The sequence below is a fragment of the Gorilla gorilla genome, chromosome 10 (genome assembly GCF_029281585.2).
Source record: "Gorilla gorilla gorilla isolate KB3781 chromosome 10, NHGRI_mGorGor1-v2.1_pri, whole genome shotgun sequence".
NCBI lineage: Eukaryota > Metazoa > Chordata > Mammalia > Primates > Hominidae > Gorilla > Gorilla gorilla.
In genome coordinates, this window is record NC_073234.2 from 119,997,366 (window position 1) to 120,021,901 (window position 24,536).

Consider the following 24,536-nt stretch of genomic DNA (forward strand, 5'->3'; position numbering starts at 1 on the left):
GTCTAAGGCTCCAGGTGGGGTGCTTCAACAAAAGACCATGGTCACTCAGGGCCAGGGGAAAGGTTATTATCATCAGCCCCAGACACTTTGGGGACGTGCTGGAAATATCTGCCTGACAGAGTGTTTCTGTTTTGCACTGGTATGATTCGTGTATCTGAGGGCTGCAGCCCTTCATTTTTTTTTTTTTTTTTTTGGTATTTAAGAAAATGGTAAAATACACATAACATAAAATTTACCATTTTAACCATTTTTAGTGTACAGTTCAGTGGCATGAAGTACATTCACGTTGTGTTCATGCAGCCCAAACTTGAGAGCTGTTTTTGGAACACTCCAGGAAAGAAGGGCTGTGTACACACTAGGTGCTTAATAAGTGCTTTCAGATGACAGTGGGGTGGTGGGATTATCGGGGTGGTAGGCTACATTATCATGGATTAAGTAAGCATTCCCACTCTGTACTTTCTTAGGCAACTTAACTTCAGTCTGTAATGCTGAAGCAGACACTAGTGAGCTATGTTTAACACTTCATTTCTATTTCTGGGTGAAGCAGGATGATGAGTTCATTGTCTGGTCAATGCCAAGGGCAACTTCCCCTGCTTTCCTAGGCTCCCATGGCAGAATAGAGGATATCTGTGAAAAATCCAAATTTTCCTCCTATGTGTGTGTCGGGTAAGGGCAGCCCACAGTTATGACTGGGGCTCCAGTTTCAAATGCCGCTGACTCAAGACCGATCTGGTTGAGAACCAGACAAATGGGCCTTTTTATACTTAAGAGGAGATTTTTCTTACCACGTGTCAACAGAAGATCTGTAGACAATCTTGTTATACATTTCACACTGCTGACTTCATAAGTATAACAGCACTCACGACCCCTTTACATTTTTTGGTGTATTTGGGTTTATTTCTGTGGTTACCATGCACTGAGGGAAGTCCACAAAAGCCAGCCTGTTCAGGGCTGGAGCACGGTGCCAGTGGAATTTTGGTGAACTTCACAGCGGTAGAAGGGAGTGGACTGGGAGGTGCAGAAGTAGTGAATTTTGCAGCCGGAAGGAATCTTATATAGACTGAATCCCCCCTTATTTATAGATGAGGATATCAAGACCCAGCAACAGGGGGTGGTTCTGACCTGAGGTCACATTGCTGGTTAGGATCTCAGCCCATCACTGACTTCCTGGTCTCCAGACCCATTGACTTGCCACTGCTCGGATCTTCCCAGTCGTTGAACCCCGAGTTCCGTTGAACTAGATGCCTTGTAATATAATACACCTAACGATAAGTTTTCCTGAATTGAATATTCTTCCGAAAATCATTTATAGATTTGGTGACTTCTCCATTTTTCTTTTCCTGCATTTGGGTAGAATCAATCTTTGGCTCTGAGCAGATCTTTCTGTTTGAGTGTCTTTCCTAAGATCTTTATCTTTCTGGTTGCATTTTCAGAACCCCCTGCCTCTATTGTGATGAGAGCGCTGGGTCTGTTGGCTGTCTCTCTGGGATGACAGCACGGGTTGAAAAGTGGAGAATTGAGTCATCGGCTTTCTGGCGTGGTTTATTCTGTCCCAGAATCCCTAAGTCCTGTCTGATACTATTTAGTCACTGTCCTTGCAGTGTGAAAAGTGATTCACATGTAAGCCGTGGAAAGCACTCGGCAAGCTCTCTGAGACAGGAATTCTTGAGGAGGCAAAAGCCAACAGTGTTAATTGGAGATAGAGAGATAGGAATTCTTGAGGAGGCCGTGAAAAGCCAACAGTGTTAATTGGAGATAGACTGCCATGTGAGAGCCAAACCCCTCATGTTCTCAGGTAAAAGCTAGGAAAATGTTAGGCTCTTGTGACATGAAATTGTCTCAGCTTCAAAGCTGGATTAATTAACTCACTTAATGCAAAATGTTTGTTGAGGGCCTATTTTGGGCCTGGTCCTACTCAAAGTAGGAGATACAAAAAGCAACTTGATGCTGTCTTTGACCAGAAGAAGCCATGAGAAGGTGCCCAGGTACTTATCAAGGGGCTTGGTTACATGCCCCTGTTTCCTTGTTACCCTTAAGCAATGAGAGAGAGATGCTTGAAGAAGAGCAGAAGCTCTGCTTTCCCTTTAAGCTTGGCGAGGGTTGGGTCTGTTTCCCCTCCTCCATTCCTGGGCTCCTAGTACCATGTGGTTGCTCAGTGAATACCTGCTCTTTCTTTTTAGCCTTCATGTGGGAGGCAGTTGTTGTGTAGAGGGAATAAGACTAGACTTGGGTCCAATTTACCCGGGTTGAAGTCTTTGCCCCACCACTTTGCTCTTGTCCCTGTACAAGTCACTTGATGTTGCCGAGCCTCCATTTTTGTTGCATCAATAGAGTGGAGATGCCAGTGATTGATCTCGTGACCTTGGGGGCATCACTTAACCTCCCTGACCTTGGATTTCTCATCTTTAAAGTGAGGGACACTGAAGATGAGTGTGGAGCACATGTCGGAACAGACAATGAAACAGGCATTCATTATTATCATTCCCATGTCAGAAATGGGCTACTATCTTACTGTTTTATCTCAAATGAAATTTCAAGAGAATGATACATTGTAACGTGGGTAACTTTCATTTGTCAATGTGTGGATGCGCTGCCCCTCTCCCCGGGGTGTATTCCTCAGCAGCCCGGCAGGGGAGGGCACATCCACACATTGCCTGCTTTAAATCTGTTGCCCGCTCTAATTGTGTAGCCCCACTACACCCAACCAGCTTGTATCCCAGAGATGGAAGGTAATTTGAATAACTGTTTAAGCCAAAATGTAATTGGAGATAAAAGCTAAATGTCTAAGGTCTAGCAGTATCAAGATGACCAGAAGTGATGCATTGGATCCTCTGCTGCTTCTGAATCATCTGGGTTAATTACCATACTCTCCACCAGCTTTGGTCATCAAGGAGCACACAGAATCATTGCTTATAATTGAAGACTGTGGACAACGATCACATAAGATCATCCCTAAGTTACCAGTCCCTTTTATTCTAATGGACATTTGAAGAAAAAGGCCTGAACTTTCAATAAAAGCGTCGTCTTTTTGCTTTCAAGGCCCTTCAGCTAGTTCATTAGGGGATCGAAGCCAGACTTCATTTGTGACTTTCCCCCTACATTTGGGGAATGGGGGATAGAATATCTTTTGTGGTTTTTGTTTACAAAAAGGAAGATTTCAGGCTTGAGCTGGAGTATGAAAGGAAATTGAAACTAAAGATTGGGTTCTGGATTTGACTAAAGTTTCTAATATTGTTCAGCCACAATAAAGCCAAAAGCGTTCACTGTATGCTCTGGCTGATATAATAAAGCATGGGCATTTAAGAAAAGGGTTAATTAGGTCAATTAGATTAGATGTTAGGCTGCCTGTTTCTAAATACCATGGGATGTAATTTATTTCAGTGGAGCTTTAAGCCCTCATGCATGGTAGACATGTCGATTATGGATAAATTAAATGAAAAATAAATGAATATTCAGTATGTCAGACACAATCAGAGAATGGTAGAAAAATATGTAACTTAACTTTCAACCTCTATAACAGCTAGGATTGTGCCCCATGCAAAGCTTCCTGGAAGTTTGGGAGCCCAATTTTTTCTCTCTACTTGTTGTAATTTACTTCTAGGATATAGCTGGGCCAGGAGGATTTTGTCAAGAAATGGGTGCTCAGTCTTCTGAGGCTCCATACTTCAGTTGGAAGGAAGGGGAATTTTCATATTTCTTGTTTTCTTTTTTCGTAGAGACGGGGTTTCAAGTCCAGGCTGGTCTTGAACTCCTGGCCTCAAGCAATCCTCCTGCCTTGGCTTCCCAAAGTGCTGGGATTAAAAGCATGAGCCACTGCACCTAGCCTGGGTTTTCATATTTCTTATAATTGTCTTAGAACTTTCAGTTCCAATACACTCATCGTGAAAAGCAAGTGAAGCCTTGAATATTGATGTTTATTGAGATTAGCACAAAGTGAAAGGCAAAAATCTGAGTGCCTTTTCCACCTTTTCTGGTGTTTTTCTGGCCCTCCTATTCTGTCCTGATTTCTGTCCCTGAACTCCTGACCTTGGACATGCAGGAGCTACTTCTCCCATCAGCCTTTTCTGAGTAGAACCTCTGATAAATGGATGCTTCTTGCATCCTTACCCTTGTGGACTTTGGACTCTGATCCCAAGGGTGTTGGCCTTCATTAGCTTTAGGGTGTTGACTTTCATTAGCTTCTGCTGGGGGAACAACCTCAAGCTTGGCCAGGTGGCAGATATCTGGAAGTCTTCATGACATACTAATATTTGTTGAGATATTAGTACTATCTATGTTTATATATATATATATCTGTGTATATGATTCAAGCACAACTGTGTCAACTGTTTAACAAAGTTTTATGGGAGAAAGCTTGATAATTGAGAAAAATTTATCCCTATTTATTTATTTGAACCACACAACTTCTTGTAGTTTTTCAGACTTTGAGAAAGCCGGTTATGATTTAATGTAGTGGCCAAACATTGGAGAGTGACTGGAAACCGTTGATTTAAAGGAACATGCCTGGGATTTCTGGCCTCAGCGAGGGCTGAGGCAGTTATTTGGTGGGCAGGAGGGTGGGGAGGGTCTTTCTGGGTACTGCTGAAGACCCACTACCTCTGTCTAACCTGACAGAGACTTCCCCAGCTGTTCATGACATCCAGGGCAGTGACCTTGGCTGTGTGAGGAGTAGCTTGGGCACAGGTGGTCTCAAAGGGCCTGTTACCCTGGAGCTGCCTCCCTGCATCTTAGCAAGCCCTCTCTTTGGGTGCAGCCTCAGAAGGCACAGGGCATTTTGATGCTGTGGCACTTTGACATTTGAATTTGAGGAGATTTGTCTTGGCTTGGAAAACAAAGCATTCAACTTGTAGCAAATTAAAAGAAAAAGGAAGAGAAGTTGAGAACAAACACTCCATCCAGGAGTTTGGGCTTTGAGATGGGGATGGGGATGGGATGGAGGGAGGTGGAAAGGAAGTAAGGGATGCACTATGTCATTATCGTCAGCAGCATCATTATATCCTTATTTCATCCAGTCTAAGAAGACTATGATTGTAGGATGCATCCTTATTTGAGAGAAATTGAAATATGGAAATGTGCGCCTGAGAGTTGTGGCAGCCAATGCACTCAGCGCTTTCCGCTCATGTCCTCCTCTTAATAACTTCATCAGGCAGGTTCTCTCATTATTTCCATCTTATTGGTGAGCAAACTGAGATGCAGGGGGTTAAGAAGTTTGCAGAAGATCACTGCTGGCCAGTGGAGGGGCCAGGATTTGAGGCAGGAATTCTAACACCCTTAGAGCCTACCCTTGGCTACAGTGCTCTGCTCCTGAGCAATGAAATCAGCGTTGGGGTAGTCATGTGTGTGTGCGTGTGTTTGTGCTTGAAGACTTTGATGTCAGCATTTTGACCAGATGTGTCAGACAGATATGTTGCCCCTGCCCCATTACCTTTACTGAGTTACTTAAACCCCAGGCCCCTGTTTTCATGTTATTATCTTTACTAAGGGATGCAACTGGAGTTTAAGTTCTTTCTGTGCATTTCACGTCCCCTCTGCACGCCCTTCTCATGGGGCCAATCACTCTTGGGAACACTCAGAGATAACAAACATTTCCCTCCTGTATCACCCTAGAGGATCTGTCATTTATTAACTGTGTACTGTTGGCAAGAACCTCTCTGCACTTGTTTCCTCATCTGTATGATATAAATAATACATCTCGGGATGGTAGTGAGGAAGGGAGGGTTATATAAAATGACTTTCACTGAAGTGCCTGCCTGGCATTCAGCATTGTATAGAGCCAGAACTCCAAATGTCTTCTGCTTGTACCTGTTTTCCTTCTCCCCAAGTCACCCAGCTCACAGGTGGCCGCAAGCTCTGAACTGGAACTGTTTCTAACACATCTGGCTGCTTCCCCTAGAGACAGACATGCAAATAGCTTCATATCCTCTTGTAGCTGTAACCATTTGCAGACACCTTATTGTCTTACAGCTTTTTAATTTGCCTGCACAAATAGACCTGCCCGGCCAACTTGGAGGGAATTTTAATATCTAAGTGCAGCCACATACTTATGTGTTGTATACTGGGGCCATGCCTTCCTGCTTATCAAGGCAACAGAAATCTTGTACATGGTTTTCTTACTTTCTGGATAAAGGTGGGACCTTGTCTCTCCATTTTGTCATAACACTTTTTTATCTTTACTTTAGGATGAAACCCTCCTTAAAATTGTGAGTGTTTCCCTGGATTTCCCTGGGGAGAAACCACTACAGTGGCTTTGGTTCTTTTTCCCCTCCTTGGGATCATTCTTATCCCATTCCATATCTTTGGAGGGTCTATGGAATGGGGCTCAGCTTTGCATCTTGGATTCACAAGAAGGGAAGCAGGGAGTGAGGGAGATTGGGGGACCGTGGGCGTGTTTCATCAGATGCAGCTCCAATGGCCTTTTCCCTCTGACCATATTTCAACAACCACACTTGACACACAGCCTAGCTTCCCCCAAAGCTCACGTGTGCACCCTCTGCCCCTGTCTGGGGCCTCCCCTATTCATTTTCAGATCTATTCTGGCACCTGCTTTTATCTCCCTTACCCCTTCAGCACTTCTTGATGGCAGCAACTTAAGTTATACTTAAGCATCCTATATTCCTAAAATATGCAGAAATTAAACAAATGCCTTGTGCTCTCAGTTTTCAAAGATCTCTCTCTCTCTTTTTTTTTTTTTTTTTTGAGATGGAGTCTCACTCTGTCACCCAGGCTGGAGTGCAGTGGCGAGATCTCAGCTCACTGCAACCTCTGCCTCCTGGGTTCAAGCAAGTCTCCTGCCTCAGCCTTCTGAGTAGCTGGGATTACAGGCACCTGCCACCACACCCAGCTAATTTTTGCATTTTTAGTAGAGATGGGGTTTCACCACGTTAACCAGGCCGGTCCCAAACTGCCGACCTCAAGTGATCCGCCCTCCTCGGCCTCCCAAAGTGCTGGGATTACAGACGTGAGCCACCGCACCCCGTCCAAAGATCCCTTGAGTGAAAATATTCACATCAGTGGCTGCAGATAGATAATGGTTTGGTTTTTGTTGGGGAAATTCCAACTCTTTGTTTAGAACTTGCCTGATTTTCAGTAGCATCTCTAACACTTAGAGTTGATTTGGATCTGGCATTATGTTGAGTCATCATTTTTAGTGGGAAGAATACTATACAATGTGAAAGAAAGTGTAAAAAGTACTCTATTTTAACAAAGTTGTTTTCTTTCTCTTTCTTCTTCTTTTTTTTTTTTTTTTTTTCACAGCGTCTTACTCTGTCACCCAGGCTGGAGTGCAGTGGTAGAATCTACGCTCATTGCAACCTCTGCCTCCCGGGTTCAAGCGCTTCTTATGCCTCAGCCTCCCCAGTAGCTGGGACTACGGGTATATGCCACCATGCCTGGCTAATTTTTGTATTTTTAGTAGAGATGGGGTTTTACCACGTTAGCCAGACTGGTCTCGAACTCCTGACCTCAGGTGATCCCCCTTCCTCAGCCTCCCAAAGTGCTGGGATTACAGGCGTGAGCCACCATGCCCTGCCTGTTTTCACTTTCATATGCCGTCTTTTATATGTGTATGTGTGTTTACACAACCAAGGTCCCGACCCACATAATATTTTGAATTCTGTTGCTTTAACTTAAAGCAGCGGTTTAAGTGGTTAATTTAACTTAAACTCCATTTTCCTGTCTTCATGTTATTTTAATAACAGTAGCATTTTTTGATTGGTCCAAGATTATAGGAATAATTTCATAAATGATAGTTCATATCCTAGAGTGTTTCCAATTTTTGGCCACTAGAAGGGAAATTCTATAGCAAACATCTTTGCGCGTCCATCTTTTAGTTTCTGTTGAATTAATCCCTCGGTGTAATTTCCCAAGAGGGAAATTGCTGGATTTGAAGGGTGTAAACATCTTCATGGCTCCAGTAATGCAGTGCACGTGGGGAGATTTTTTAAATCAGTGTTCTCTCTGCTGGCATCTTGTGCCAGAAAAATGTCAGAAGAAAATAATGCGAATGAACAATTAAAAAGCTAATCCCCTCTTTAACTCTTAAAAATATGGAAATGAAATAGGGGTTTTGGTCCATGGATGCTGCCTGGGAAGCCCCAGCTCTGTTACTGCAGGCATGCCTTTCCTTGGGGGAGAGATCGTCTTTCCAGCTATCTTTGCTTCTGGAGAAAAGATGCTCACAGTACTTGTTCAACAGCCGCACTTCAGCCTCCTGCACTTGCCTCGTACTCACCTTCAGCAATGCCAAAGCACTTAGGCCTCCAGCATACGTCATCAACGCCTTCTGTCTGTTAACTGTGCAACAGCTCCTCTCTGATTTGTGAAATAATTGTGTGTCCACTGATTAATGTGTATGTATTAAAACAGCGAGATTTTGGGTTGGAATAGAAGAGGGTTTTGAGATACTCTCAAATAATTAGAAAGACAAGGGAGTGGACAATTAGAAATGGGAACTAATTATGGCTTATTGAGCACTTACCTTGGGCCAGGCCCTGCTCGAAACACGTGATATGGATGAACTTATTCAGTCCCCACAACAACTCTACTAGGTAGGCAAATTGTTCTCCCCATTTTATAGGTGAGATAACTGAGGCCAAGAGATTGAGTATATTGTCAAGGACACACAAGATGGGAACCCATGTGTATCAGTTTGCTAGGGCTGCCATGACAAATTCCCACACACTGGGTGGCTTTAAACCACAGAAATTTGTTCTCCCACGGTTCTAAAGGGAGACCAGAGGCCCAAAATCAAGGTGTCAGCAGGGCCGTGTTCCTTCTGAAGGCCCTAGGGAAGAATCCCTCCTTACCTCTTCCTGGTTTCTGGTGGCTCCCAGCAATCCTAGGCATGTCCTGGCCTGTAGCTGCATCACTTGAATCTCTGCCTCTGTCTTCCATGGCCCTCTTCCCTGTGTGTGTCTCTGTGGGTCCTCTCCTCTTCTCATAAGGACACTAGTCTGACCTCACTTAATTTAACTCATTATATCTGCAAAGACTCTTATTTCCAGAGGTCACCTTCTGAGGTTCCCAGTGGATATGTATTTGGAAGGGACACTGTGCAATCCACTATATCACGGTCATAGCATGTCACAGTGGATTGTACACTGCAATCCATGGTTGCAGGTCCCTAGTGGATATGAATTTGGGAGGGACACTGTGCAGTCCACTGTACCATGGTCATAGCCAGGACCTGTTCCTGCCTTCTAGGACAAGAGTGGAGAAAAGGGAAAGAAAGCAGAAGCCTGGGTAGGCTCAGGGTTTGCCCAGGTGCTCTTGAGATGGACAAAGAATGGGCGAAAATCCCTTGGGCTTTTAAAAGGTTGTGTGGCCGGGAGGGACTGGAGCCCTGGGCGAGATGCCTGCCCGAGTGAGGTGGGGTTGCGGGGCACAGTCAGGCTGTGTGAAGACTGTGTGAGTGTGAGATTATCCTGGGCAGAGCTAAACAGCTTTCTGGACTCAAGGGGAGGAGGCAGGTTTGGAGTTAATGCCCCGCCATGCTTGAGTAGCTTAAATAAAGGTTACCTGGACTATTTCCTTTCTCAAGCAGCTATGTTACTCTGTCTCTGAAGCCGTGGGGGAACCCCAGAGGCAGACATCAACGTGTCCAGGTTGTAAAATCAGACTTGGAGCGCCAGGCAGGGAAGAAAGTACTTTGGCATGTTTTCTGCCTCACTGCAAAATAAATGTATAAGCGTTCCAGGGAAACTGCAGGGAAAGGGGAACATTCTTCAGCAGGCGAGGAAGGATAAATGCAAAGTAAACGTATAAGGCTTATAATTACTCATTTGAAGTGTGTAAAATGTAATTAATATGATCTGTGTTGCAGTGCTGTCTCTCTTGTTTTATTTAAGTGAACATAAAATGTAATTTATGAGGACTTCCCCAGGTTAACTGCCAATATCAATTCCTTGAACTGAGTTTTTTCCACAGCGTCTTAAGTTTCTCAGCAATAAAGTTCTTCTACTACTGTGGGGGTTTTCAGGGACAATTTATGCTGAGGTTTGGGGTAGGGGCTGGTTCTCCTTTACCCCAGACACTCACACCCTCCGCCCCTTAGGCCAGCCTGAAGATGCCAATTCCTATTAACTATCTTCTCTGTTAATGTGAGGTCTTTTTCATGTCACTGTGATGACAGTGGTATACAGAAAAGGCTTCTAATAAAATTAAACTCACAAATCTAGGAAGCTGCCTTTAAATTTAGAATCTTACTCTTCTATTCATAAGCCTTTAACAGATACATTTAGGGTGGCCTTTAATTAATATTTGGTCCTTTAACACACTTAATCTTCTGATTAACAATTTAAATCGCATCTAAAATGTCATCTTATTTACAGTTATTTTTGAATACTTCATTTGCCCAATTAATGAACAAGCATTTATTTATTCATTTGTTTATTTATTTTGAGATAGGGTCTCAAGCGGTTGCCCAGACTAGAGTGCAGTGGCAGGATCATGGCTCACTGCAGCCTCAACCTCCTGGGCTCAAGCTGTCGTCCCACTTCAGCCTCCCCAGTGGCTGGGACTACAGGCGTGCACCACCACACCTTGGTGGTGTTTGTATTTTTTGTAGAGATGGGGTTTTGTCCTGTTGCCCAGGCAGGTCTTGAACACCTGGGCTCAAGCAATCCACCCGCCTTAGCCTTCCAAAGTGCTGGGATTACGTGTGTTCACCATCCTGCCCGGCTCAAGTATTTACATAATAGAAATCTAATGCCTCAAACTTAGAAATATGGTGAATCTTAAGATTTACTTATTTATTTATTTATTGTTTCAGACTCTTCAATTTGTTAGAGATTAAGTTTGTTTTTTGTTTTTTTTTTGAGATGGAGTCTCACTCTGTCGCCTGGGCTGGAGGAGATTAGGTTTTTAAAATGCTCTAGTATTATATATAAACTTAGATTTCAGCTTAAAATTTCAAATCAAATAAATTGTTCAGTTAAGTCTTTCATATTGTGTTGCAATGTAGATCTATTCAAAGAGGCCAAAATCTTGAAAATATTAATATTATGGGTTGATTCTTAAACATCTCTATACTTATTTTAAAAACAGTCTTATTGAAATACTATTTACATGTAAAATTCACCCACTTGAAGTGTAGAATTCAATGAATTTTAGCATATTTATAGAGCTGTACAGCATCCCCGCAGTCTAATTTTAGAACATTTCCATCACCCTAGAAAGAAACTCTGTGTCTATTTATTGTCACTTGCCATCCCCACCCCTGGCCTTAGGCAATTGCTGGTCTACTTTCTGTGTCTATGTACTTACCAGTTCTGGACATTTTTTGCACTTCATTTGCAATCATCCTAGGTTTTTAAGAAAACAATTTTGGCATCTCAAACAATATTGGGGTCACCTTCTCAAGCCACTTTTTGGGTTACAGCCTCAGAAGGCTGAAGCTGCTTTCTTCAGAGCTGAGCTCTGCTCTGAGTGGGTTCCTGCAGCCTATGACCCAGACTTGAGTCACAGACTGGCTCATTCCAATGTCTTGCCGCCAAAGACCAGACCCACCCAGGTGGCTTCCTTATGTCTTGATTCCTTCCTTGCCTGCCTCGGGCTCACAAACAGCTTTAAGACTTAGTTAAGTGAGAGCTGACTGAAGTCCATCCCGGCGATGTTTGACCTAAGGTCACTGTTCTAAAGTTCTGTACGTGACAGCCATGCTCCATTGCCCACCTGCCATCCTTACAGCACCAACTTGGAGGCCACCAGCCAACCTGCTCACCAGCAGCCTCTGGGCTCCACCTCAGGGTGTTGCTCCATGTCCCAGCAAAACAGCTTGAAAAGCAAAACTGCAGCCAGGAGTTGCATAGATACCTGAACACCCGTGTTCATAGCAGCATGAGTCACAGTGGCCAGAAGGTGGAAGCAACCCTAATGCCCATCAGTGGATGAATGGATAGTGGTATGTATGATGGGATATTATTCAGAATAATAATATGTCAGAATAAGGAAATTCTCATACATCCTACAGCATGGTTGAACTTAGAAAACATTACGCTAAGTGAAAAAAGCCAGACACAAAAGGACAGACACTGTATGATCCTACTTGTATGAAGTACTTAGAATATTCTAATTCAGCTGGGTTTGGTGGCTCACATCTGTAATTCCAGCACTTTGGGAGGCCGAGGTGGGTGGATTGCTTGAGTCCAGGAATTCAAGGCAAGCCTGGACAACATGGCAAAACCCATCTCTATAAAAAAATTCAAAAATTAGTCAGGGATGGTGGCCTGTGTCTGTAGTCCCAGCTACTCTGAAGGTTGAGGTGGGAGGATTGCTTGAGACTGGAAGGCAGAGGTTGCAGTGAGCCAAGATTGTACCACTGCACTCCAGCCTGAGTGACACAGCAAGACCTTGTCTCAAAAAAAAAAAAAAAAATTCAAATTCATAGAGACAGGAAATAGAATGGGGGTTACCACGGACAAGAGAGACGGGAATGGGGAGTTGTTATTTAATAAGTACAAAGTGATGTATAGTTGGTGATAGTTGCACAAGAATATGAAAGTACTTAATGCCACTGACCTGGACACCTAAAAGTGGTCAAAATGGTAAATTTTATGTTATGTGTATTTTATCACAATAACAAAAAAGCAAAACTGCAGTTGTATTATTTCTTGCCTTGAAGAACTTATTCAAGGGTTCTAGTTTGACTACAGAATCAAATGAATGCTTCCTCGGTTTGGCCTCAAATCCTTTTCTGGGATGACTTAAAGTTCCCAGCACTTTGGGAGGCTGAGGCAGGCGGATCACCTGAGGTCAGGAGTTCAAGACCAGTGTGGTCAACATGGTGAAACCCCGTCTCTACGAAAATACAAAAATTAGCTGGGCGTGGTGGCACATGCCTGTAATCCCAGCTACTCGGGAGGCTGAGGCAGGAGAATTGCTTGAATCCGGGAGGAGGAGGCTGCAGTGAGCCAAGATGGCGCCACTGCACTCCAGCCTGGGCAACAAAGCGAGACTCTGTCTCAAAATTAAATAAATAAATAAATAAATGAAGATGCCTCACCCTGGCTGGCCCGTCCCTTGGCTATTAGGTGCCACATGACCCTTGTAAGTACCTACGCCCAGGCCCCTGGCCTCGTTGGCCCCATCTGGCACAGTTTCTCCCCCTCCTCTTCTCCAGATGGCCTGCATGTGCGCTGTCTATGTGGGCGCCTGTTCCTCATGTCTAGCTGATCCAGCGTCCCCAGACTCTTCCAAGATACAAATCCCCTGGGGTGCTCATCAAGCTTGAAGCTTCCCAGGCCCCTTTGTAGGAGAATCTGATTCAGAAGGGCTGGGAATATATGTTTTTTAAATAAGTACCTCGGATGACTCTTATCAGGAAAGTTTAGAAGACCTTGGACTGGGGTGACTGTATTTCAAAACGGTTTAGTTTCCTGTCTTTTGGGAAAGGCACTTCCATTCATTCATTTATTCATTCAGCCCTGAATTTAGGCCCCTTTTAGGAACCGAGGATATTGTGATAGACAAGACAGTCCAAGTCCTTTTGCTCATGAAACTTAGGGTCTCCTGGTGGCAACAGACAACAGCCAATAAAGCATTTAAGATAAAAAGACAGGAGAGAATCAATGCCTTGAAGAAGCATATGGCAGGCGGGGCGCAGTGGCTCATGCCTGTAATCCCAGCACTTTGGGAGGCTGAGGCGGGCAGATCACTTGAAGCCAGGAGTTCAAGACCAGCCTGGCCAACATGGTGAAACCCTGTGTACTTAAAAATGCCAAAAATTAGCTGGACGTGGTGGCACACGCCTATAATCCCAGCTACTTGGGAGGCTGAGGCACAAGAATCGCTCGAACATGGGAGGTGGGGGTTGCAGTGAGCCAATATCGCACCACTTTACTCCAGCCTGGGTGAGAGAACGAGACCCTGTCTTAAAAAAAAAAAAAAGAATATAGCAAAGAAGGGGAGGAACAGGAGAGAGAGGAAGTGAGGACATGGGAGACAGTGTGTCCAGGGAAGCTCTCTCTGGGGACCTGATGATGCGGTCAGAGGGCAGAGTAAAGAAGAGAGCAGTTGTTGGTGTTGGGAGAGGGACTCCAGGCTGACAGAGCAGTGAGTGCAAAGGCCCTGAGGCTCATGCTTGGTTTTTTGGAGAAAGAGCAAGATGACCAGTATGGTGGAGGAGGGCCAGAGGCAGGCGGGGCTATATCATGGGGGGCCTCTGGGCCGTGGAAAGACTTTGGATTTTGTTCTAAGATGGTGGCAGGTCTTTGGAGCAGGAAGGCTGTTGTGATCTGATTTACGTTTTTAGAAGATTATTCTGGCCGCTGGTAGAGAATAGAGTAGGGAGGCCAGGGTGGCAGCAGGGAGACCAGTTAAGAGGTTTTTGTCATAGCCCAAGGGGAAGGCGATGATGGCTTGTACCAGGGCCGTGAGGACAGAGACATGCTGATGGGTGGGGCATAGCAGACAGAAAAGAGAATTTAAGAATAATTCCTCGCTGTTTGGTCTTCACAGCTAGGGGCATGGTGGTGGCATCCACTGTGATGGTGAACATTGTGGGAGGGAAATTTTAGCTGTGGAAGCCATGAGTTCTCTTTATCAATGTTTAACATATTCCATTCATAAGCACCCTCAAATTGAACTTAAAGGAAGAGTCAAGTCAAGGCCAGAGGTCCCCCAGCAGGGCTGGAAAGCACACCTGTGGAACCTCTGGCCTTGACTTGACTCTTTCCAGATATCTGAGTCAGGCGTTTTCAAAGCATGCACCATGACCCATTGGTGTGTTGTAAAATGGATTTAATGAGTTGTGACTAGTAGTTCATAAAAGAACAATAGAAAATGTTAGTTTGTCACACATAGTAAGGATAGTACTTTTAAAATAAAACTTGTCTTGGTTTTCTATATATATTTGTATGTAAATCACATGCAAAAGGAGAAAGGGATGAGGCCAGGAATCAGGAGATCGTCATTTTAGCTGCAACTCGGCCTATAGCCAGCAGTGTGTCCTTGGACAGATCACCTTCTATCCTGCACGTCCATTTCTTTACCTGTCAAATGGGGTTAGGAATGAGGTGGTTTAATCTTTTAATGCCTGGCACCTCCTCCCCTCCCCTACCCTCTTCTCCTCTCCTCTCCCCTCCTCTCCCCTCCCATCTCCTCTCCTCCCTTCCCCTTCTCTCCCTTACTCTCCCTTTCTCTCTTCTCCCTTCCCGTCTCTCATGCTCTCAGTGGGTGGGCAGCATACCCCACTGGCCAGGAAGATTATGTTTGAGGTTTGTGTCTTAATCTGTTCAGGGTGCTACAACAAAATACCATAAACTGGGTGGCTTATACACAACAGAAATTTATTTCTCACAGTTCTGGAGGCTGGGAAGTCCAAGATCAAAGCATTGGCAGATTTGGTGTCTGGTGAGGCCCTGCTTTCTGGTTCATAGACAGTCCCTTCTTGCTATGTCCTTGCATGGTGGAGGGGGTAAGTGGTCTTTTTTGGGACGTCTTTTATAAGGGCACTAATCCCATTTAAGAGGGCTCTACCCCCATGACCAAATCACCTTTCAAAGTCCCCACCCTCTAAAATGATTATCTTGGGGGTTAGTATTTTAAGATGAATTTTAGTGGGGACACAAACATCCAGATTATAGCACTTTGCGTCCTGCCATTTCTCTTGCTCAGTCAGAATCAGTTTTGAGGATACTTTCCCTAACCACGTAGATTCATTCTCTTTCCTTCTGTGAAAGTCATTGGACTAGGTGGTCTCTAAAGGGCCCTTTTTGTCTTAGATGTGCCTGATGGTGCACTAACCTGTCAGGTTGACAACTGATTTGTACTTGGACAGGGATCTTATACTTTCGGAAGTAGGCATGCTGTCTGGGCATGTTTCTGCAGATGGGCCAGAATTCTGTAAAAGAGGGAATGGGTTGGCTGCTGGGGCCATTGGTTTGGGGGACTCCATTTGGTGACCCAGCTCTTCTCCTGGCTGGTAAATATTTTAATGTATACAGTATATTCTTCAAAGCTGAGTATTAGAGTCCCCACTGGAAGGCTTCCATGTCAGTAAATCTCACGGCTCTTGGATGAAGCTGCGTCTTTTCCCAAGCTATACCAAGCACATTCACGTAATTCTTAGATTTACTCCCTTGACCTTCATCTGCCAAGTTTAATTCACTTTAGTTCTACAACCACCTTCTACAGGCTGGGCGTCGGGAAGGGCTCTTGCTTTGAGGAGCTGGAGTAGGAGAGGCTGACACGGGAATGGCTATGATATAGGTTCAGATTATTCTCAAATCAAATCCACCCCAAATCCCTCAGTATTCTTCAGTGAATTTGCTTATAGGGTCTCCAGTAAGGAGAGAGAGATTTGGGAATGGTTTTAATGGCTCTGAATTGTCCCTGTGGGAGGGACTGGGTGAGGGAAGGAATGGGAAGTTGGAAAACTTAAGTTTGATAATGGCATGAATGACAGGTTAGGCTGAACCCTATTTTCACCTCACTGTTTCGAGGCTCCTGAAAAGTCACTTGTGAATACAAGCATGCTGAATGTTTTGTAAAGCTCCTGAAGGCCTGATTGGTGGGAGGATATCGGGTCAACATTTGGGACTGCCTATTTGCTTGGTCTCTATCAGTCCCAAACATCTGTAAGCTGTGACATGTCCCATTTCCCAGGAGTGGGGGAAAGCATGCAGGTTTGTGGGTTTGAATCCCAACTCTGACATTCACTAGCTATGTCGCTGGGTCAGTCCTTAACTTCTTTGAGCCTCAGCTTCCTTGTCTGTAAAATGGGTGTGATACCACCTACCTCCTGGCTGGTGGTAAGTAATAGAGAGAGACAGTAATAAAGGCTCATGTTTACTGGGTCTTGGAGAGTTCATTTAAGGCACATCACAGCACCACGAGAGCATATCATATTAATTTTTCTTTTTGATTTAACTACTTTGGCTAAGAAGGTAATTAAACCACTTTGAGGAAGCATTGGCACTTTGAGAAGGATTTTTCAGGAGAGAACATGCTAACTCCTCTTCTTTGTTCATTTGCTATTAGTAAGTCATTTGGTCTGATACCCTTTAGTAGAATATCTTTGGTTAAGTCCTCAGATCACTTGATCTGTTGTTTTTATTCATTTGACACAAACATACTGAGTACCTGCTATGCACGGAGCACTTAGACAGTGGACAGGTAGAGAGGGGCAAACCTGGCAGGTGAGGGGCTTGGCCAGGCCCAGGTGTGATCTCCAGCCCTGCTGTGGGACATCTGGCCATTCTGTCCCCACACTGGGCCCAGTATTTTCCTCTGCAAATGAGCAGGAGTGACCAGACGAGGGCTAAGAAACCCTCAGACTCCAAACATGAGTTTGGATTCAAAGAGCTACAGGATCCTTGAAATAAAATGAAATCTCACAGAGATAGTGGTTCCTGGGTATTTTTAAATCTCGGAGTGGATTAGCTTCAGATGTAGTTTTCGGGAGGACTTATTGGCTTCTGTTTACCTCTCATATTTATGAGAACGGTTTAGGATTGAACCAAGTCTAAGCCAAATTGTGATGTAGAAGCCTTCGGGCTTCTGTACTCTCCCTCCTCTTCTCCCCCCTCCCCGCTTTTATTTTGCTTTTTCTTCTCTTTCCTCCAGTTCTGGTATTCCTTCCAGAAATCAACTCAAACAATGCACTTGGATTCTATGTTTCTTCTTTTGCATTTAAAAGGAGAGTAGGGCTTGACATGGTGGCTCACGCCTGTAATCCCAGCACTCTGGGAGACCAAGGTGGGAGGATTGCTTGAATGCAGGAGTTCAAGACCAGCCTGGGCAACATGGCAAAACTGTTTCTACAAAAAAATTGCAAAAATTATCTGGGCATGGTGGCATATGTCTGTAGTCCCAGGCACTGGGGAGGCTGAGGTGGGAGGATCAGTTGAGCCTGGGAGGTAGAGGTTGAGATGGGGCCACTGCCCTCCAGCCTGGATGACAGAGCAAGACACTGTCTCAAAAAAATAAAAAATAAAATAAAGTAAAAATAAAAGGAGAGTGTTGGCAGTGCTGAACTCAACATAATGTTAGTCATTGCTAAGGAGAGCTTCAAGGTGCCTCTGTTAGAGGTCAGATTCTTCCCACTCTGAGATCCCCTAACTCTGATTCCCTCCTGGGAGAGCTTCAGGTTGCAGCTGGGTTACTGAGACAAGGAGTTTGTCCTAAAAGCTACCCCTGTGGCCCATGCCCCACTGAGCTACAGACTACCAGCTCTGCTTCTATATAAGGTTTTTTTTGGAGGGGATGTCACTATTTTTGTGTTATTATTAGAAAATGATAAAAACCTCACCACCAGGGGTTTTAAAACCCTGGTGGATTGTAAACCAGGTAGAGATTGTTCTCACAGCTAGGTGTTGCTTTTCCATTCCCTGCCTCTCCTGGCCTCAGATTCTTTCCTCCTACACCAATTACTGTTTCACTGCTCCCCACCCACCACGCCTTCCACCTTGACTCCCCAAACCTGAGCAATTCTAGGGCTTGTTTAACCCATGGTTCTACAGGGAGATGCCCCACCGCCCTGTGTTTGGAAGTTAGGAATTTAGAGTTGGAAGGGACTTAGCGATCACCTGGTTGAACCTCTTCACCTGACGAAGGAGAAAACGAGGCCCAGGGAGACCTTGTTCAAAGTGAGGATCTTAGTTTGGTGGCAGAGCCAGGGGTGGGGTCCAGCTCTGTGGCTTTCCACATGGACAGTTTTTGAGTGCCATGGACCAGGCTAGTTGAGTGCCATGGACCAGGTGCCATTTCATTCCCACTACCACCTTATAATACAGGCATTATTAACTGCATTGCATAGTTGAGTTTCAGAGATTAGGAAGTTGACCCAAGGTCCCAAGCCTAGTTAATGGGTAAAACTAGGACTTGAATCCAATTCTGGTTGAAGCTTCTCCTTCCAAAGGGTGTTGCTGGGTGAGCAACTCATCTTGGTTTGCCTGGAACTTACTTGGTTTTAGCACTCAAAGTCCTGAATCCTGGGGATCTCCTTGGACCAGGCAAACTAGACTGGTTGGCCACTCTAGTTTCATCACAGTGACCTCAGAAGAGGATGAGGGAGAGCTGGGAGATTTAATGTCCTTTGAGGGCTGACTTTGGGTCCCCCAGGTACAAAACAGAATTGCCTGTCTTTGCAGGAGCAGCTCCTTCTGAAGGAGCTGGGTATTGCTCACTCCTCTAACTTGATGAGGTTGAATCAGACACTGTTCTGTCTTGACAGATGGGCTGGGCCACACTGCTAGGGTTCCAGCATGAATTTGTGCATTTGGAAAAAACGTTTCTGCAACTGCATTGCTGCTCTGCACTCTCAGAGTGTGGAGCAGATGAATCATGCCCAGCCTGTTAGCAAGTCCGGAGATTTGGAAAGTGTCCGAAGTCAATCGAGTATTAGAGTTGTTTTGCCAGCGGAAGGAGCAGAGACCCATCTGGACTTGGGTGATTTAGTACAGCAGTGCTTCATTTTGAAATGTTGAGGGAAGTGACAGTCCAAAAATGGTAGGAGTTGTAAGGGTAAAAGCGTCTTTTACTGTCTTTCGAGACAGCACGGTGAAGAGCACCAGTGCTGGAAATAAACAGACGTGGGTTGTCAATCTGCTACTTGCCCTTGCTGCTTGCTGACTGTGTGATCTTGGACAAGTTACTTAACCTCTCTGGGCTTCAGTTTTCTCAAGTGCAAAATGGGACTAGATGATATCATTATTACATCTAACTTAAAGGGTTTTTTTATGAGGATTCAATGAAACAATGTGAGAAAAAGGCTGAGCATTGTGTCAGGCATCAGATACATGGTACATTCTCGCTACGTGGTAGTTTATTTTGTGAGATATGACTTCCGTCCCTGGTTCTGCTGCTAGCTACACTGGGCAGTTCAGGCAAGCATGTAAGGTCTCCGGGTTTCTTCTGTAAATCGAGGGGATTGGCCTATACTCAAATCCCTTGGAATTCTGAATGTCTGGTTTTAGGACATGCGTGAGAGGCAAGTTCCTACTCAGGGTCCCACAGTATTTCAGTTCTATGTCTTCAGACCTGAATTAACAATCCAGCATCTCCCCTGCATTCCAGCAGCACTGAGAGGGGTCACAGGGAGTCGCCCAGAGAACCAGGTGGGCTTCATTCCTTTGTCCTGAGCCAGCTCTCCGTGGGCTGCTCTCAGTTAGCAGACTGGGAATGGAGTGTCCCCTTGAAAACAACGTGCTCTTCATTACAATGAAACAAACACGAGCGGCTCGAGTTTAATTTTAGCTTCATTTATGTATCGTGGGAGATATAGAACTGTTCCTGGGTCCAAGAAATCATACTGTAAATTGAGCTAATTAGATTCTTTAAAAAAAATCTTTAATCCCATTGATTTGAGTTTAGAGAGGAGAAAGCAAGTGTTGTGGCTAAATAAAACTCCCAGCGGGTGGGGTGGACAGCAGAAGCCTGCCGTTAAATGTCCTCAGGGCCTCAGGGATTTCTTTTGCGGGGCTTTTGATCATCAGACCTTTCATTTTTCAAAGGAAAAAAAAAAATAACCATAGCCTAATGCTACTGGCAGTTTTCTCCTTATATAGCAAGAACCAAACCTCTCTGATGCTCTTAAAGGAAGTGTTAAATCTTCTATCATTCATAAACCTTTTGAGTACCTACTACGTGCCAAGCACCACAGCAACAACATGAATAGGTTAGAGAGAGGCTCTATCCCCAAACCCAGTGCCTGGCGAGTTGCCCCGCACGTCGCAGGTGCTTGATAAAAACTTGCCGAATGAATGAGTGTAATGAAACCATTAATTAATAGTTTGCCGTCACAGCATTTTGATGAATCCTATTGTGTTTTGGACTTGTCCTGGAAGTGGCCAGCCAAGCAGGTCTCAGGCCAGGAGGAGACTAGGGAGATGTTTGACTTACCTGTCAGTGAAGAGGTGACCCAGTGTGGCAGCTGAGACCATGGGCTGTCTAAGGCAGAATTCTGTCTCCACCTCTTTCTAGTCATGAGACCTGGGCAAGTTACCTAACCCTGCCATGCCTCGGTATTCTCATCAGTAAAGTGAGAATGGTAGTAGTACCTGCACCATGGGACTGTTGTGGGGATTAAATATGTGAACTGCTTGGCGAAGCATTGGTGCCCTCTAAATGTTAGCTGCCACCGTCTGGGCCTTGGTTACTCAAACTTCCCTAACGCCACTTGTAAGATACATGTGGGGTGAATATATTCATGTGCATAATTGCTGGTCCTTCCTTTGCATCCCAGGCAGCAGAGTAGGTCCTCATTGTTACCATTTGCATAGGACTAGCCCAGAAGTCATTTGTGGCCCCTGGAAACCAAAAGCCCCCTGTGGTCTAAACCTGAGAGGGTACAGTGGAGCTCAGCTTCTAGGGAGGGTCTGAACCTTTGCACAACATCAGCAGTAGGAGATGTTCTACAGCTCTTATTGTAGATGCTACAGTGTCTTCTGAGGTAGATGGAGCCAGGTTGTGTGGAAATTGTTTATTCTATAATTGGATGCTCAAGAATCAGAAAGCATAAAGAGTGTAATTTGTATCTCTCTTCCCCATGGTGGGGAAGTCTTATTAAAATGCAGATTCCTGGGCCTTAACTTCCATCTCCCCCTCCTTCTGATTCAACAACTCTGGGATGAAGCCCAAGAATGTGCCCAGAAATCTGCTCTTTTAACAAGCAATATCGTGGGGAAAGTGAGTAGAGCACACGTTGAGAAACTCTAGTTTTTGGAACTTGACACGGAGGATTTGGGGAACTTTATCTTTTCTTGACTCTCCTTCTCATCCTTCCACAGATCACTGGGCCCCTCCTGAGTCGTCTGGCTCCTTCTTTCCTCTTGGGGAGAGATAAAGTGCTGGCCCAAGCCTCCCACCCTGATAGGCGGGGTGGGCCTTGACTCAGTGGTCTGTATCCTCGTGGCCTGCTGGCCTAGCTGAGTTGGGAGGTGACCCTCAGCTCACAGGTTGGGCAGCACCTGTCAGTCTCGAGGCTCAGCTTGGCTCCTTTCCACTCACATGGCCTTGACCATGGCCAAGTGCCTGCAGCCGAGGGAGGCGCGGAGAGGTTATCTGCAAAATGCAGGTACTTCCTTTACCGTGGGAAGGATCACACTGCACCGACTGCCTGTTGCATAGTGAGCACTCCAGAAATGGTGGGGTTGTTATCATTCCCATAAAAGGCACACAAGGCCCCTTTAGCTTTTGTGGTCTGGGGAGCCAAGGCCGGTTCCCATGGCACCCAGTGAAGTCACGGGCAGGGCTGATGGCTGTGGGCAAAGAACCCAAGGTTCAGGCCCCACACGGTCAAAGCATTTTAAAGGCCTTGTATTAGAAAAATAAACCAATTAAATAATACTGCCCCCCATAAAAGCAGACTTTTAATGGATTCCATGGTAGGGTTTTCACCGCGGCGGTCCCGGAGCCATGGGCCTCGATGAGCCCGTCTGCCGCCATAGGGAGAATTTAATCTTGCCCGGCATGGGCATAATTTTACGAGTTTTATGGCTATTTTTACTTCTCCAAAGTGTTGCTATGTCATTGTGCACCAAGGGCAACTTGCGTGCATTTCACAGTTTGCCTCCTTTTTGGTGGAAATGAAAAATGAAGTCATAAATTAAAGAAAAACACAACATAGAATTTTTTTCCGTCTTCTTGGGGCAACTGGAAGAACAAAGAACCAGTGTTTCTCTGTACAGCCTGATCAAATTCTAATGGCTTTAATGTATTGACATTTGCCTGCGATTCCCTCCTCCCCAGGGAAGACTGTGGGCATGTAGCTATGTTTGGAGCTTGTACTACTGACCCCGTGAAGACCTGGGGCAGTTCTCTAGGGCAGGGGTTGGCAAACTCTAGCCCAAGGGCCAAATCTGGCCCATTGCCCATTTTTGTTCATTGGTGGAAAAAACTCAAAAGAAGAATAATATTTTCTGACACATGAAAATTAGATGACATTTTCCCATATTTCCCTGTTCATCAGTGAAGTTTTGTTGGCACACAGCCACACCCATTCATTTCTGTATCGTTTGGGGAGGATTTCACACCACAATGGCCCTGCGGAAGAGTTATGACAGAGACTGCAGGGTGCAAAGCCTAAATACTGTTTGGCCCCTTACAGAAAATTTTGCTGACCCCTGCCCTAGGAAGTCAAGGAAAAGGAAAGAGAAAACATGGCATCTTGTTTCTGGGCATTGATGATTGACTTTCAGAGTTTCCACATGGCTCAAAGTGACAAGTCAACGGAGGGTCACCTGAGCAGTAGTTCTTCCTCCGGAGACCTTCCAGATGTCATCAGCTGCTTGTGGATGACTCTCCTCCCTTTCCTGACCTCGGATTGACTTCTAAGCAGAGGTCCCTGGGCTAACCCCCTGCAGCCAGCCCTCCTAGTCATTTGAGCTGCACCCTGCTTGCGGTCTGGTCACTCCTCATCAGTCCCCTTGATAGCCACAAATAGAGAAGTTCCCGCCTTCCTCCCAGGGGGATCTAAAATAGCTTCTGAAATTTGTCACCAACACTTTTAAACTCTGGCTTTTGGCCAGGCACAGTTTTAAGCATTCTGCACATAGTAGTTACTCATTTAATCTTCACATCCAACCCAGGAAGTTAGATGCCCCTGTCATTCCCATTTTACAGACAAAGAAGCAGAGACACAGAGAGGTTAGGTAGTTCCCTTAAGGTCACACAGCTGGTAGTGGTAGAGCCAGTATTGAAACCCAGGCTGTCTGTTCCAGGGAATGTCCTGCTGTTCATTCATTGCCTCTGTGGAGCAGGTGAATTCTTTAGGCTCATGAAAGGATCTAGTTTTCCTTGTTCCACTCATGCCACTGTTGCACCTCAAACCATAAGAGAACTGCCTCGTACTTGAGAAGAAAGCCCCATTTATTCTTCCCCCATCTCTCTTTTTTCCCTCTCTCCTTCTTTTCTTTCTTCCTTCCCTCCCTTCTTCCCTCCTTCCTCCTTCTCTGCTTCCTTTTTCCTTTTCTCCCTCTTTTCCTCTCTCCTTCTTCCCTTCCCGTCCTTCCCTCACTTGCTCCCCTCCCTTTCCTTCTCCTTTCCTCCTTCCCTCCTTCCTTCTCTCCCTCTCTACTGCTCTTTCCTTCCCTCCTACCTTCCTTTTTTCCTTCCTTCCTTCCCTCTCTCCCCATTTCATCCCTCCCTTCCTCCTTCCTCCTCCCTCCAACAAATAATGATCAAGCCCATGACTATGCGTTACGTAATGCATGAGGGGCTGCACAGAGTGAACAAGAAAAATGAAAAAGAAAGAATTCATTGCCATTTAAAAAGAGCTCTTGGTGGCTTCAATGTTGGTGGGGTTTGAGGAGTTCACTTGTTCCCCCTCTTTTATTAATTGTAAGTACCATCTCTGTCTGGAATCATAAACTCTTGTCTTTTCTGCTTCATGCTGATATTTTCACTAAAAGTAACATAATTTAGGAGAGGCTTTGGGGAGGCTGGGCCTCTGACCTATCCAGTGGGAGGAGCCTCCTGGGGAAGGACCTGCCCATTCTCAGAAGCCCAGCTTCCAGGGACAAGGAATAAAAGGTCATTGACTGTTGCTGGAGAAGTCTGCGGAATCTTAAAATGTGTTACCAAGCCTGGTGCTGGGTAGA

The 24,536-nt window shown here is 45.2% G+C and overlaps 1 protein-coding gene across 2 annotated transcripts in view; it reads left to right on the top strand.

Annotated features, from left to right (window-relative positions):
* Positions 1–24,536, top strand: part of CHST11 (carbohydrate sulfotransferase 11) — a 305,452-nt gene that overhangs the window by 119,735 nt on the left and 161,181 nt on the right. The window lies entirely within an intron of this gene.